Source organism: Cebus imitator, unplaced genomic scaffold, assembly GCF_001604975.1.
Source record: "Cebus imitator isolate Cc_AM_T3 unplaced genomic scaffold, Cebus_imitator-1.0 Scaffold230, whole genome shotgun sequence".
Taxonomy (NCBI): domain Eukaryota; kingdom Metazoa; phylum Chordata; class Mammalia; order Primates; family Cebidae; genus Cebus; species Cebus imitator.
In genome coordinates this window covers 1,058,141-1,074,503 of record NW_016107545.1, presented here as the reverse complement: position 1 = coordinate 1,074,503, position 16,363 = coordinate 1,058,141, and the positions used below count along the sequence as shown (strand labels likewise).

Sequence of the window (16,363 nt, the reverse complement as noted above, 5' to 3'; positions counted from 1 at the left end):
CTCTGTCTCTAAAAAATGTTTGTGAAGCGTATTTCATTTGATAGATTGATTTGAAAAAATGCATTCTATTCATTTTATAGATCATCTTCTGACTGCTCCATTTAGTCAGCATCCCTCTACACACTTACCCTTCGTTTTAAAAATCATCCCCTGGAATACCTGTCATCACTTATATCTCATGTCCCCACACTGAATCCCTAGTAGAAAAATTCTAGTTTTAACCAAAAATAGAATCCATGAGTTTTCAGTTAGAAAGGTAGAATAGGAAAAAAAGGCTCTTAGAAACATTGGATTTTTACATGCATGACTGTTAACATTTCCCTGTTATAAAAATGAAAAGACCTTTGCATACATATATATACTTAAAAAGAGAGAGTAGCATAATGAATAACTAACATCCGTCACAAAATTACAGATGCTAGAATTTCATCCTGTTGGTGACAGATTTTTATGCAAAAGTAGAAGAATGAAAGAAAGCTAACACCACGGATGAAGCTGAAATCCTTTGCAGCCTCCCCAGAGGATGCTCCCTCCATCCACTGCCTCCGGCCCCTTGTTACTTCTGCCCTTCCTCTGCTCCCTCATCCTGTTTTCCCTGCTTCCACCAGCCCTCCCTCCATGCCCGTCTCTACCCCTTTATCTGTCACTAACACGAATGTGGTGCTAATTTTTCTAGTCCGTATGTTTGAACTTTTTGTAATATATGCATATCAATAAGCAACAAAGTTTTATCTATTCTAATTGTTTTAACGTACAATTTTATGGGTACATGTGCAATTTTGTTACTTGCATGGGAGTCAAATCAGGGCTTTTTAGGAGATCAACATCGAATAATGCACGTTGTACCCATTAACTAATTTCTCAGTACTTCTGAGTTGCCTTCGTCTGTTATTCCACTCTACATCCACATGTACACACTTTTTAGCACCCGTTTATGAACAGAAGATGTGACATTTGACTTTCCGTACCTGGCTTGTTCCACTTAGGGTAGTGACCTCCATAGTTCCATTTATATTGCTACGTAAAGCATAATTTCATTCTTTTTTTATGGCTGAGTACTAGTCCATGGTATATATTAATATATACCACATTTTTTAAATCCAGTCATTCATTCATGGGTAGTTTCCTGAATCCTAAGTTGCTGTTGTGAATACTGCTGCAATAAACATACCGGGGAAGGTATTTTTTTGATATAATGATTTCTTTTCCTTTGGGTAGATACCCAGTAGTGGGATTGCTGGATCGAGTGGTATTTCTACTTCTAGTTCTTTGAGAAATCTCCATGTTATTTTTCATAGAAGTTGTACTAATTTACATTCCCACCAACCACAAGCAACAAAGTTGCTTCAAACATTCTGAAACTAGGCACACAAAGTATCACACGGTATCTTCCTCCAGTTGACTTTTATTCCACCCGACATGATGGTTTCACGCTCAAGCCCTGCTGATGCCTGTGGATCTCGCTCAGGCATCTCAGCTCCTGCATTTTATGCAATATATGATGATGCCACATGTTCACAAACATTCCTTGGGTGATGGGTATGTATGGTATTTCGTTTTTCATTACTGCGCATAATCATGCTCCAAGTAGTGTTTGCACATACGAAAGGGCTTTTCAGGGAGATGATTTAAAATGCTTTCTCAATGTCTTAAGACACCCAAGCATTTCTTTCACTTCTGGGAAGATACAGAGAAAGGTGATTTGTTTGAAGAAGGTCAGCCTTCCTGCTCTTCTGCAGTCCTTTTTTCTGTTTTAGAAAAGCTGTTTCTTTGCCCAGCCCAACTGTCATTTAGAAATATTAAGAGCCACGTCAGTTTTCTGTCTTCAAATTGTTAACAGCTCTTCCTTGAAGACGCTTGAAGACGTATTCTCTCTCTCTCTCTCTCTCTCTCTCTCTCTCTCTCTCTCTCTCGTGATCCACAGTGGTTTTCTTGGAAGTGATAGACCATATAATTCTCACATGTCAAGGTTTTAAGCCAAAACCCTCAGGCACTACTTCTGATTTTCTTGAAGGATCAAAAATAAAAGGTTGCAACCCTCGCAGCCAAGGGCTCCTGCAGCACCCCTTTGGTGCACCTGTCGTTCTTGTGCCTAGGAGGAGGGTGTGAGTCATAAGTGGGAAGGCGCTGGGCCTCGTGGATGGGCCTCCCCTGGTGTGTCCACCGTGGATGGGAGTGGGTGTCCCAGAGCCCTGGCTGTCCCCTCATTTCCTCCAGAAGGGGAATTGGCGTGTTCCCAGTCATCTCTGAGATTATTCTTCAAGGAGTTGCACTGGCTCTTGCCAAGTGTCCTGGGGCCTTGGACATCCGCCTAGTGGCCCTGTGGAGGCCTCCACCCTCCAGACAGCACAGAACTTGCTAATAAAATGTGAATTTTGGAGTCCGGAGCTAGAAAATATGACATGGGCACATAGTGTCATGTTTTGAAAAGTTAGGTTTAGATGCTTTGCTGATTATTTGTGTGTATGTGTTTTATGTGTATTGTGTATATGTGTATGTGTGTTGTATGTGCATGTGTGTTGTATGAATGCTGTGTGTTTATGTGAGTGCTGTTTTTGTGTATGTGTGTGCATGTGTGTTGCACATATGTGTTGTGTGCCTGTGTGCGTGTATGTGTGTATGTGTTGTGTGTATGTAGATAGATGCATGTGCATATGTGTATGTGTGAGAGTGTGTCATGTGTTTATGAATGTGACAATGTGATTATATGTGTGTTGCATGTATGTGTATGAACGTGTATTGTGTTTACATGTGTTTGAGTGTTGTGTGTATGTGTGTGGTGCTGTATGTGTGTGTGCGTTATTGTATTTGAGAGTATGTATGTATTTGAGAGTACATATATGTGTGTGAATGCCTGTATGTGTGACAGTGTATGTGAGTGTTGTGTTTATGTGTGTGAGCATTACTTTATTTGACAGTGATGTGGTGTGTCTGTTGTGTGTGTGTTGTGTGTATTTGAGGGCATTGTGTTTGTTTGTGAGTGTAGCATGTATATGTGAGTATTACTTGTGTGTATATGTGAGAATGTGTGGTGTTGTGTGTATGTGTTAGAGTGTGGTTTTGTGTGGTGTGTATGTGTTGTGTGTGAGTGTGTGGTGTGTGTGTTGCATGTGTGAGTTTGTTGTATGTGTATGTATGAGAGCGTGTGGCTTGGGCGTGTTGCAGATGTGAGTTTGTGGTGTGCGTGGTGTGTGTATGAGAGTGTGTGGTGTGTGTTGTGTGTATGCGTGAGAATGTGTGGCTTGTGTGTGGTGTGTGTGCATGCATATGACTGTGACGAGGCGTGTGCTGTGTGGGTGCGAGGAAGGAAGACATGGGGGGAAGGAAGCAGATGCTCTTCTTTCTCTCTGGTTTGCAGGATAACTCCACCTCACCCCACCTTAACAAACCCTGGATTTCAGAAAGAGCTGGAAAGAGTCATAAAGACTGTCTAGTTTCAGTGCCAACATTCAGCTCAGACGACCTGGAAAGCAGGCAGCAGTTGCAAAAATACTAAGCCTTACACTAAAATTAACTCCAGATGGATTAAAGACTTAAACATAAGACCTAACACCATAAAAACCCTAGAAGAAAATCTAGGCAAAACCATTCAGGACATAGGCGTAGGCAAGGACTTCATGACCAAAACACCAAAAGCATTGGCAACAAAAGCCAAAATAGACAAATGGGACCTAATCACGGCAAAAGAAACAATCATTAGAGTGAATCGGCAACCAACAAAATGGGAAAAAATTTTTGCAGTCTACCTATCTGACAAAGGGCTGATATCCAGAATTTACAAAGAATTAAAACAGATTTACAAGAAAAAAAACATGCCCATTCAAAAGTGGGCAAAGGATATGAACAGATACTTTACAAAAGAAGACATATATGAGGCCAACAAACATATGAAAAAATGCTCATCACTCGTCATCAGAGAAATGCAAATCAAAACTACATTGAGATACCATCTCACACCAGTTAGAATGGCAATCATTAAAAAATCTGGAAACAACAGATGCTGGAGAGGATGTGGAGAAATAGGAACACTTTTACACTGTTGGTGGGAGTATAAATTAGTTCAACCATTGTGGAAGACAGTGTGGCAATTCCTTAAGGACCTAGAAATAGAAATTCCATTTGACCCAGCAATCCCATTACTGGGTATATATCCAAAGGATTATAAATCGTTCTACTATAAGGACACATGCACACGAATGTTCATTGCAGCACTGTTTATAATAGCTAAAAACCTGGAAACAACCCAAATGCCCACTGATGATAGACTGGACAGGGAAAATGAGGCACATAAACACCATGGAATATTATGCAGCCATCGAAAATGATGAGTTCGTGTCCTTTGTAGAGACATGGATGAACCTGGAAACCATAATTCTCAGCAAACTGACACGAGCAGAAAATCAAACACCGCATGTTCTTACTCATAGGCGGGTGTTGAACAATGAGAACACGTGGACAGAGGGAGGGGAGCACTACACACTGGGGTCTGTTGGGGGGAAATGGGGGAGGGATGGGGGGTGGGGAGGTGGGGAGAGATAGCATGGGGAGAAATGCCAGATATAGGTGAAGGGAAGGAAGGCAGCAAATCATACTGCCATGCGTGTACCTATGCAACAATCTTGCATGTTCTTCACATGTACCCCAAAACATAAAATGCAATTAAAAAAAGAAAAAACAAACGAACAAAACAAAGCAAAAATAAATAAAAAATAAAATATCCAAGCTCCACCTCTGTGTCAGCCCAGCCTATCTCCAGGGACCGCCACCCCCCACCCCCCATGTCCTCGAGATTCAAGGCATTAGACCCCTGCCTTGGCAGAAGGGCCAGCTCCAGGTCCAGCGTGCGTTCTCATTCCTCAGTGCCAGTGTCTCCCTATTGAGCCTAATGGTTTCCAGTTGTGTCCCATAGGCATATAGGCTATCATCAACCCTCTTTAGGAGGATCTTAACATTTACTTCTAATGTTGCTAGCAAAAATCTTTTTTATCTTTTAAAATCTTAACCTACTTATTTGAGTTTTCTCCACTGGTAGAGGACATAAAACATCATTTGTTCTTTTTCAGTTTCCCAATGCACCTGGCTAAGCTATAAATTTTCCTTTCAATGCTGCTTTGGCTGAATCTCTCAGTGCACTCATACTTTATTAGTTCTAAATAGTTGGAGATTTCCATGTTGATTTCTTTTTAAGCTAAGTGTTTCACATGTATCATGGATTGCCAAAGTTACAGGATTATACCACATGTTTTAAAATTCAGATTTGCCTATGTGAATTCATGTATAACTCGACACCTGAGTTCTCTTCTTTGTGTTCTCTGTGAAAAGTTGTTCAAAACTCAGATGATGCTGCTTGGTGAAAAATTAATATGCTTTGTGATAATATTGTGATGGGGATGGATTTATGATTTTGGGGTAATACCTGAATTGTTAGCTTTTGCAAAGGAATTTGTTGTCCACAAAAGCATCTTCATCATCTCAAACTCCATAATAAATAACTATACGTTGGTATTTATACAATACAGGTTTATTAGCCTACATATTGGTATTTGGATTTTCAAAAGAGAGATCAAGGTTTTCAGAAAAGATTGACCATCACCATTGTACTCTAACCTCCCATCCTTATATTGAATGGGGCCAAGGAAGATCAGTAATCACCAGCGTGTGTTAAAACGCTTGCTGTACGTAACAGCACTCATGCCCGAATAACCCTACTTCAGTTATCACTGCAGCCCATTAAGAAGGCAAATAGCTATTCTCATGTTATAAGACAGGAAAATTGAACTAGAGCAAGTAGAATAATGCATCAGTTTCTTTCAGTAACTACGTGATGAAGCAAGTATTAGTTTGTGAGTCCTCATAACAGCCCCATGGGGTAGATATCTGATCTGCATTATCCCCATTCCATAGATGAGGGTATTGAGACACAGAGAGGGCAAGGTACTTGCCCAAGAACACCCAGTTAGTGAGAGGAGAGCCCAGGATAAATGGACAAATGCATCCTTGCCCCCCAGGTGTTCTTTCTGTTACTCCAAACACTCTTTCATAATTATTTTACTGGAAACACAGAGTGTGGATATTCTTAAAGAGCTAATCCCTAATTATTCACAGTGCTTTATCCCAGCTCATTAAATTAGACCAATGGAAAGAAAAGTGTTACTTGCCTCTGTAGTATTGGGGTTTAAGTGATCAGGGCAATTATCCATTACCATTTTGTGTTTTAAATAAATACAACAGGCTTTATTGTGAAAATACTTGTCTAATATTGGGCAGTAAATATTTAAGTGATTTGGGTTTAATCACTATTATAGTCATACTATTACAGTGCATGAGATAGAATTTGTCTTGAGTTTGTTCATTAGATGGGAAGAGGCTGCATTTATATAAACTATATGCATGCATGTAATACTACATTTAAATATGTGCATATATAAAGAGATGCTTTATATACATGGTCATTACAGAGCTTTGTGAAAAATAGAATTTTCTCCGTGCAATCTGTAGTTCTCTGGGAGGGGTTATTTCCTGACACTGTATGCCCATTTCCTAACAGAATGTCTCTCGTTAAGTAATTATATGATGAAGACATCCCAGCTGGGACTCTAAATTTAAGCCAAGTTACTATTTCTAGCAAGACCGTTCTTTTGAAAGGTTGAGAAGTCATTCCTTTTATTTAACTCTAAAAGTTAAATATCAAATATGTATCATGTTTTCTCAAATACACAGTCATTTATCCAGGGTCTACTGCTGCTATGCACAGAAATGAACTCAGCCAACAGTGATGAGAAACCATCTTGGCTAGCCATCTGTCTGCCCCTAAGCCGAGGTGACATTTCCGCTCCCTGGCAGCAAGACACATGGTAGTTGAAGTGCCATTTTTTTTTAATGCAAAAGTCCCCAAGACCCAGCTCACTAACAATAGCTTTCAGAACCCTGCATCCCTGCCATCTTCTTCCTGTCTTTTCCAGGAGTCAGGAGAGAGCTCCTCTTGGTGCAAGGCAAGAGGGGCTTCCTGGAGGCAGTGTTTCAGAGCAAGGAGTGTGCTCACTTCATATCCCACGTTTGTGCCAGCTTGGGTTGAGACTCCATTGCTTTTATGTGGAATGTTCCTATTTTATCTACAGTTTGGCCTCCTTCCAAGTTGGCATGACAAACTTAAGTCTAAAGCCATGGAAATCAGAAACCAGTCAGCCTTGAAGAGAATGCTTTAAAGAGAACAAGAGAAATAAGCCGTAGAGAAATTAGGCTTAAAAAGAGAGAACTTCTGGAAGAGACGGTATGGGAGTTTCTTGTTTTCTTCTTCTCTCTCTCTCCCTTTTTTTTTTCCATGGTCTCTGATCTCGTGAGCATGTTCTTCAATTATGACAGCTGTTTCTGCAACATTTTGCCTGAAGATTATAGTGTCTGGCTTATTATATTCAATGGGAGAATGTCTCGATAAGAATAATTATCACTATGCTGGGGTTTGACTCCTTGATTATATTTTTCTATTGTTCCCGGGGACTTGTGTTGTGTTCACAGTTCAGCCTCATCATTAGCTATGCTTTGCTGCTCAGGTGATGTTAAATAAAGAAGAGGCTTCAGAAATGTGTGTGGATTTTTCCAAGGTGGGCTTGTGATCGCATTTCTATCTTTTTCTGATTTCTCAGGTTGGCATTCTACCAATACAAAATGTTTTGAAGTCACTTTCTGACTGGGGTAGAGCAAAAAAAATCTAAGAACTACTTAGGTTCATGAAATCCAAATGAACCTCCAAACTGCCCAGACCCAATTTTGAAAGTACAAATACAGCTGCAAACCCAGGGAGGTCTCAGGTCTGAGCGGTTCTTCCCCTTACTGCTGGTGTTCTTTTGTTCCCTGCAGACCTTTGCAATTCTGTCAGTCTTCTGGCTGTTTCTTTTCTTCGGGAGAGTTCATAGCACTCCTCACATTTCAGACACTCTCTGTGAGACCTTTTTATCCTCATGTTTGGGTGATTTCCTGTCCACTTAATTCCTTCCTTGTGGAGCTCTGGAAATGGATGTACTAACTTGAAGGTAGATTTTTTGTTTTTATCCCAGTTCACAAACATGTGAGACTCTTGATGTTTGTAGTAACAGTGAGGATTCTAACACCCCAGGGAAGACCAGCTGTGTGATCTTCCTGAAATAGGAACCAGGAAAAGAAAGCCTACATTTCCTGGACTTCACACTCCTTGTCTCCGCGTTGAACTCTTTGCACTCTGAGATGCTATTTTACATCTGGCTTTTTTTTTTTTTTTTTTTGATATCTGTAGAACCTCTCAAAGCAATATTCAGATTCCTGTAAGGACCAGACGTAAGGTTCTCTCTTTGATAGTATTGTGAAGCACCAGGGAGGTTTGCACACAGCAACTTTTAGATCACAGAAGAGCAGGAAATTACTTGTCCCCTGAGATGGTGCTGAGACTCCTGCAGGTGGAATCACTGCATACCAAACTGTGCGCTCCGATGAGTGGAAGTTGAACCAATTGCCTACGCGGTAACAGCTTAATCATCCAGGGGAGACATCTCCTTCTCTTTGAGCCCGTGCTCCGCTCGCCCTTATTTTCCCTTGGTACATGTGACCCATTTATAAAATACGTTTATTTTATTTTATTTTATTTTTTTTATGTTTGAAAAAAGCGACATTGTTTTACTACTATCCACAGGTGGGGCCTGCATGAGGTGGCTGGCGTGCTGGGCTCCAGCGGTAACGTGTGGGCTGTGGAGATGATGACAGAAAGGCTGGAAGGAAATGGGGTGGATTTAAAGGCCAGGCCTAAGGGGTCCTCAGGTCCGCTTCTGGGAAGGGACAGCCTTGAGGAAGGAGTCATGGCAAGCCATAGCTAGGCCACCAATCAGATTAAGAAATTCTGAGAAATCTAGCTGCCCATCACTATTGATGTCCAGTTTCTTCATCATGTGGTCCAGGACACCGGGGTCCTTCTGGTTCTTTGTGAAGGCAGCCAGTTCTGTATTCATGAAGCTCAGAAACTCCGTCTTGGAGAGAGTGTAGTTATAACCATCTTTTCCAGCATACCTCTGGAAAACAGCAATCAGGGACTCGATGCACCGCTCAGTCTCTAGGGCTGGAGATTTTTGCCACGTTGGAGCTGAGCGAGGCACGCGGAAGGCTGCGGCTGGGAGCGGCGCTGAGAGCTTTGGGCGCGCAGCGTGCGGGTCTCATAAAACGTATTTATTTAGTATGTGTGCTGTTTATCGAAGCCTCACGGGGTGGGATCTCTGCTGTTTTCCGCATGCCCAGGACAGAGCTTAGCACGTGGCGGGTGTTTCCCTCAATGTTGCTGAAACGCTGGAAAGAGTTCTCCAAAGCAAGAGTTCTCAGCAGGTCCCCTCCCACTCGTTTGTGAGCTTTTGGCTGCCTGTGACTATAGCTCTCTGATCAGCTAACTGATGACACTCAGATCCTGGGCTCCTTTCTTGTGTTCCTTCTATAGAAATATATATATATATTTCTTTTTTTCTGCACAAAGATGAAATCCGTCCCAGGGTCTTGAGATTTATTAACTGTTGCCTGAGTCGTTTCACATGATATCAGGGGAGGAGGCAAGCCCAGGCCCCTCACTGAGGGCTTTGGGTAATTCCCTCGATTTTGTAAAGATGTTGCGTTGGCTTAAATGATTAGCAGGAGATCCTTAAGGAGGACTTAACTTAAGCATTTAAGGTTCTTCTGTGTCTCTCTGAGTGCTCCTCCTGGGCTGCCTGGATTTTCACATCTGGCAGGCAAATTTAAAAAGGATTTTCGAGCCTCTTTTCCCCTCTGCTGATTTTCTGAGCCTTGTTGGAGTAGGCGTCTGTGTTGGGGGCTGGGGGTTCCCTCCTTCAAAGCACTGGAGGTCAGCCCCCACTGCCAGCATGTGGTCTGTGTTCAGGGAGACTTGCCAGGGACCTCCCAGGGCGTCCAGCTCTTAGAGGCAAAGGGGATCAAGTTACACAGGGCTTTTCTTTTTAAGTTCCTCTGGGAGAGCAGCCATGGCAGCCCAGGGGTTGGAGTTCTGTCTCTCTTGTAGTCTAATCTTGTCTGTGCTGGTTTATCCAGAGGAGTCGTGAAGTTCAGAGGAAGGAGGGTGTAGCTTCACTCCACTTGCTAATGGAGGTCCGTGGTTCGGCACAGTGTCCTTCGAGGATGTGCCTGTTCTGTTTGCTTCAAGCTGCCAGTCTCCCCTCCTCTCCCACCGATTAAGTGGCCACTTATGAAGTGGCTTTGGGTGGGGACTGCTGTCTCCGTGCTGTTTAAGATTCTTCATCTCATTCCCCCCAGGAAGATCCCCATCACTTCCCAAGTTCCAGACACCAGTACTTAAAAAAACTCCAGCAGCAGCACAGCCTGCAGGTCTTTGTGCATTTGAGGAGCTGATCTTCCTGCACACAGACCCGGAGCCAGGGAAGAGGAAAGATGCAAAGTCTTCTTCCCATTCCAGGCAACTAGTGGGCAGCTTCAGGCCCCACCTCCAGGACATCACCCAGGGGCTCACATGCCCCGGCATCTTGGCAGAACTGTGTCTACACAGATGCTCTCTGGGGAATGGTTCCTGGCCAACTTTCTGTGTTTCTCTAACACAAACATGGTCATCAATGCACGTGTTTGTACAGACAGATGACAAAAAAAGAACAGTAACATTTGGATGGTTCTTTTGAGTTTAGAGGGGGCTCTACGTCCCTTCCCATATTTACATAAGGCATTAGGAGCTCCTTAAAATGACTTTAGCTGCTATTTCTTTTTTGCTTTTCCTTGGTAAGGAGATACTCTGTTGAAAGTCTGGGGTGTGCCAAAGGCCTTCAGAGCTTGGGAACTTGGCAGTCTTAACTATTTGGAGACCTTGAAAATGAGTGGTGTTCACATTGCAAATGTTTTTCTCACATTCACCTTATCTAACATCAACACCTGATATCTCTGCGTTCAAAAAGTTTTCTGCCTAATTCTGCTTAACCGCTTGGATGCTCTACCGGTGGTTCCTCATTCTGAGTTGTTTTTTTAAAGACCTATTATCTTATCATATCTTATCATATCTTATTTTAGCTGCAACAAAATGGCAAAGGTATTTTATTTTTCATAAATAAAGAGCTGTTACAAATTCAAAAGGAAATATAAATAGACTAGTAGGGAAAAAAGTAAGACCAGCGTGATACATAGAGCAAAAACACAGTTATATTAGTGGCATTAATAGATTGGTCTAATTATTTGGGCATCAGCAGTCTTCACTGATCTAAGGTATAGCCCGAATACTAAAATGGTGTTACCCAAGGACAAGATGAAATGTACACCATTTGGGGAACGATACTCCTCACCATCCTGATATTCTATGCTCGTTCTTTTCTTTCTTCTTATTTATTTTTTTTGAAACAGCGTCTTTTTCTGTCACCCAGTCTGCAGTGCAGTGGCACAATCTCAACTCACTGCAGCCCCTGCCCGCCCAAATTCAAATGATTCTCCTGCCTCAGCCTCCCCAGTAGCTGGGATTACAGATGCCCACCACCACACCTGGCTAAATTTTGTATTATTGGTAGAGATGGTGTTTTGCCATGTTGGCCAGGCTGGTCTCGAACTCCTGACCTCTGGTGATCCACTCATCTTGGCCTCCCAAAAACTCTGTGCTCTTTCTTTGGGTCTCTGCTGGCAAAGGCTAACAAGCTTCTGTGTTGCTTTTCATTTATTCTCAGATGTCTAGGATGGAAAGGCATTCTGAATACATTTGTTCTTTTTACCGATTGTCAGGGAATTCTCAGTAAGTAGCTTAATTTGGAGTAATAAAGGAAGATAAAAGTAGTCTGTTGTTGTAAGAAAGTAATTACTGTCATTGCTAATCATTTATCTCCCAAGGTGTTGTATTTTACTCTAAAGGATTTAAAAATAGTTTAGCTCAATGTCAACCACACTTTTGGGGCAAGTCAGGACTCAGCCAAAATTATGTAGTTTTATCAGGAAAAAAAATACATTATGCAACCTCTCCTGAAACACAGTGGAGCTAACTACTCTATACAAACAGAAATGGGCATGGAGCATGCAGCCTTTAGACAGTTTACTGGAAAGGACTGAAGATAGGCTTCTTCCTGCTTCTTCTTGCAGCTGATTAGAATGTAGATATGATGGCTTGAACTGATGCAGCAATTTTGGGCCATGAGGCAGACGTAGAGGACAGCATGCAGATTTGGGGCTCTCATACCGTAGAACTGTTAACTCAGCCCCTGCACCATTTCACTTCTTAGTATTTTAAATGAGAAGGAAATAAATGTCTGACTACTTGATAAACCACTGATGGGCTTGAGTTACCCCGACTACTATCTGTATGTTACAGTCTCCCGCCCACGTCCTGCTTCCGGCCTTCCCTCTCTTTCCACTACCACAGTCACCTCCACTTTCGCGGCTAAAAGTTCACCTGGTCACACTTCTTTGCAAATAGTCAGTAAGAAACAGGAAGGGAAGAAAGTGTCCTTTTGTGTTCAAAACACTTTCAGAACACCTTGCTAATACTACCAGATTAAAGTGTTAGTCAAGGAGTACAGTTATCTTGATTACCTAAGGTAGAGAATCTTCCAAACCTGTTTGGACAGAAGAAAGGAGCCGAGACACAGCCCCCAGTGGATACCCCTTGCCAAAGTGTCACTCATCACTCTCACAGTTTGATCTCAGGCTATCATGTCCTCGCTCCTTTCCTTCTGTTCTGTGGGACTCTTTAAAGAGTGCTGAGAAGTCTTTACATCTGATTATGCTCCACAAGCCGGGCCTTCTCCTCAGACCGGGCAGGTTTTGTTTGCATCCTGCTTTGATCCTTCCCAGGAAGGACAGAGAAGGAATTCTGCTGCCTGGAACTGCTGCCCTCCTCCTTTGCCCCCGGGCCCCTGCTAGGTGCTTGGGGATGTTTCCTATTAGTGGACAGAGCTTCCCCTCTGCCCTTTGAACTTTGTTTTCTTTGGAGCAGGGAGGACCTTCCCTGGCTGCGGTGCTGTGCCTTTGCATTGACTTCACAGTGCAGAGGTTGTTGATGGAAGTCCATTCTTTGCAGTCTTCAAGGGGCCTGAACATCCTTTGATCATGCAAAGTAAGCAGGATCCCTAAGATGTCCCAAGGGAGATGTAGCAAGTGGGGGTAGCAAGGTAGCCAGAGAAGGGTAGGGTGACAGATTCTGCCACGTGGCAGTTGGGGAACATTTTAGGCAATTGTGGAGTTTGTGCAGGTGCATCTGGGGAGTTGAGAAGGAGCTGTGGCTGAGTGTGGTGGCTCAGGCCTGTAATTCCAGCACTTTGGGAGGCTGAGGCAGGCAGATCACATGGTCAAGAGATCGAGACTATCCTGGCCAACATGATGAAACCCCGTCTCTACTGAAAATACAAAAATCAGTTGGGCATAGTGGCTTGTGCCTGTAGTCTCAGCTACTTGGGAGGCTGAGGCAGGAGAATTGCTCGAACCCAGGAGACAGAAGTTGCAGTGAGCTGAGATCATGCTACTGCACTCCAGCCTGGTGACAGAATGAGACTGTGTCCAAAAAAAAAAAAAAAAAAGAACTGTCTTCTTACTTACTGAGATATTCCTAAAGTAACTCTGTACGGTTACCTCTTTCTCATGAGGTTAGAGCTCTTGTCCTCATTGAGTATCTTAGCCTGTGGTTGAGGAAGTGATTGCAATATTCCACTAAATGGTCTTTTTTCTTTAATAACTTTTATTGGCACGTAATTTACATACCATAACATTAACCCTTTTAATGTCTATGAGCCAGTGACATTTAATGTATTAAGAGTTGAACAACCATTGCTATCGTTTAATTTTAGATTCTGTTTTTCACCCTGAAAAGAAACCTTGCACTCATTCAGCAGTCGCCCTCCAGACCCGATTTCCTCACCCTGGCCACCATTATCCAATTTCTGTCTCTATGGATTTGCCTGTTTGGGACATTTTATAGAAATGAAACCATACAATACGCCATACAATAAAATCCTCTGTAATATGTACAAAATGTCACACAACACAATACGAAGTGCTTTATGAATGAATTCTTCCACTTAGCCTGAGGGTTTTGTTGTTCATCGTGTTGTTGCATGTATGAGTAACTGGCTAGTCTTCTGTTACATGGATATACTACATTTAGCGTACCCATTCATTCATTGATAGGCATTTGGCTCGTTTCCACTTTTTGGCTATTACGAATAATGCTGCTGTGAACATTCACATACAAGTTTTCGTGTGGATATATGTTTTTATTTCTTTTCGGTATGTTCCTAAAAGTGGTGTGGCTGTGTCGTGAGGTAACTCTATGTTTAACATTTTGAGGAACTGTCAAAGTGCTTCTGAAGTGGCTGCATTCTAGAGCCCTAAGAGCAGTGAATGAGGTGTCTGATTTCTCTGCGTCCTTATCAGCACTTGCTACTGTCCGGCTTTATTTCAGTCATCCTGTTCTGTTTGCAGTGGTGTTTTGTAATTTTGATTTGTGGTACCTGAATGACTGATGATGCTGAGCATCTTTTCATGTGCTTATTGCCTATAAATGCATGAAATTATGTACTTATAGGCCAATTAAAAATTGGTTCTATATATCTATATAAATAAGTAGAGACAGATATTCAAATTGTTCTTATTTAAAAGCAAAATACAAACCCTACACAAACAGGTTCTGTTGAAGCTAATGCTTTCTTTCCTTTAGAAAAAAAAGAGTTTCTTTTTTTAATTCCAGCTTTTAAGTTCAGGGCTATGTGTGCAGGATGTGCAGGTCTGTGACATAGGCAAACGTGCGTCTAGTGGTTTACTGCGCATATCACACCATCACCCAGGTGTTACGTCCAGCATCCATTAGCTCTCCTTCCTGATCCTCTCCCTTCTCCTGCCCACCGCTCTCCAACAGGCTTCAGTGTGTGGTGTTTCTCCCCCATGTGTCCATGTGTTCTCATGATTTGGCTCCCACTTGTAACTGAGAACATGTGGCATTTGATTTTCTGTTTCCATGTTAATTTGACAAGGATAATGGCCTCTAGCTCCATCTAAGTCCCTGCAAAGTGTGTGACCGTGTTCCTTTTTATGGCTGCATAGTATGCCACGGTGTATATGCACCACATTTTCTTTATACAGTCTATCACTGATGGGCACTTAGGTTGATTCCGTGTTTTTTCTATTGTGAATAGTGCTGCCGTAAACATATGTGTACATGTGTCTTTATAAAAGAACAATTTATATCCCTTTGGGTATGCACCTAGTAGTAGGATTGCGGGGTCAAATGATATTTCTGTCTTTAGGTCTTTGAGGAATCGCCATACTATCTTCCACAACGATTGAACTATTAAATAATTTACACTCTGACCAACAGTGTATAAGTGTTCCTTTTTCTCCACAACCTCGCCAGTATCTGTTATTTTCTGACTTTTTCATAGTAGCCATTCTGACAGGCGTGAGATGGTATCTCATTGCAGTTTGGTTTACATTTCTCTAATGATCAGTGATGTTCAACTTCTTTTCATATGATTGTTGGCCGCATGTATGTCTTCTTTTGAAAAGTGCCTGTTTCTGTCCTTTGCTCACTTTTTAATGTTTTTTTTTTTCTTGTAAATTTGCTTAAGTTCCTTATAGATGCTGGATATTCGACTTTTGCCAGATGCATAGTTTGCAAATATTTTCTCCCATTCTGTAGGTTGTCTGTTTATTCTGTTGATAGTTTCTTTTGCTCTGTAGAAGCTCCTTTGTTTAATTAGATTCCGTTTGTCAATTGTTGCTTTCGTCATCTTCGTCATGGAATTGTGGCTCATGCCTGTGTCCTGAATGGTATTGCCTAGGTTGTCTTCCATGGTTTTTATAGTTTTGGGTTTTGCATATAAGTCTTTAATCCATCTTGAGTTAATTTTTGTATATGGTGTCCTTTGTATAAAGACTCCTTCATATAAGGGGTCCTTACACCCCTGCATATGGCCAGCCAGTTATTCTAGCACTAATTATTGAATAGGGAATCCTTTCCCCATTGGTTGTTTTTGGAAGATTTGTCAAAGAGTAGATAGTTGTAGGTGTGTGGTCTTATTTCTAGATTTTTATTATGTTCCATTGGTCTATGTGTTTTTATACCAGTACCATGCTGTTTTGGTTAGTGTAGCCCTGTAGTATAGTTTGAAGTTGAGTAATGGGATGCCTCCTGCTTTGTTCTTTTTGCTTAGGATTGACTTGGCTATTTGGGCTCCTTTTTTATTTCATATGAATTTTAAAATAGTATTTCTAGTTCTGTGAAGTGTCTCAATGGTAGTTTAATAGGAATAGCTTTGAATTTATATATTGCTTTAGGCAGTATGGCCATTTTAACAATATTGATTCTTCCTATCCATGAGCCTGGAATGTTTTACCATTTGTTTGCATCATCTTTGATTTTTTTTTTTTTTTG

At 41.8% G+C, this 16,363-nt stretch overlaps 1 protein-coding gene and 1 pseudogene across 2 annotated transcripts in view; one reads left to right on the top strand and one right to left on the bottom strand.

Annotated features, from left to right (window-relative positions):
* TMEM132C (transmembrane protein 132C) overlaps positions 1 to 16,363 on the top strand; it is a 432,621-nt gene that overhangs the window by 70,602 nt on the left and 345,656 nt on the right. The gene's annotated exons all lie outside the window — the stretch shown is intronic.
* LOC108281695 lies at positions 8,600 to 9,180 on the bottom strand (annotated as a pseudogene). Its single transcript, XR_001816074.2, has one exon. The product of XR_001816074.2 is annotated as a protein S100-A11-like (transcript).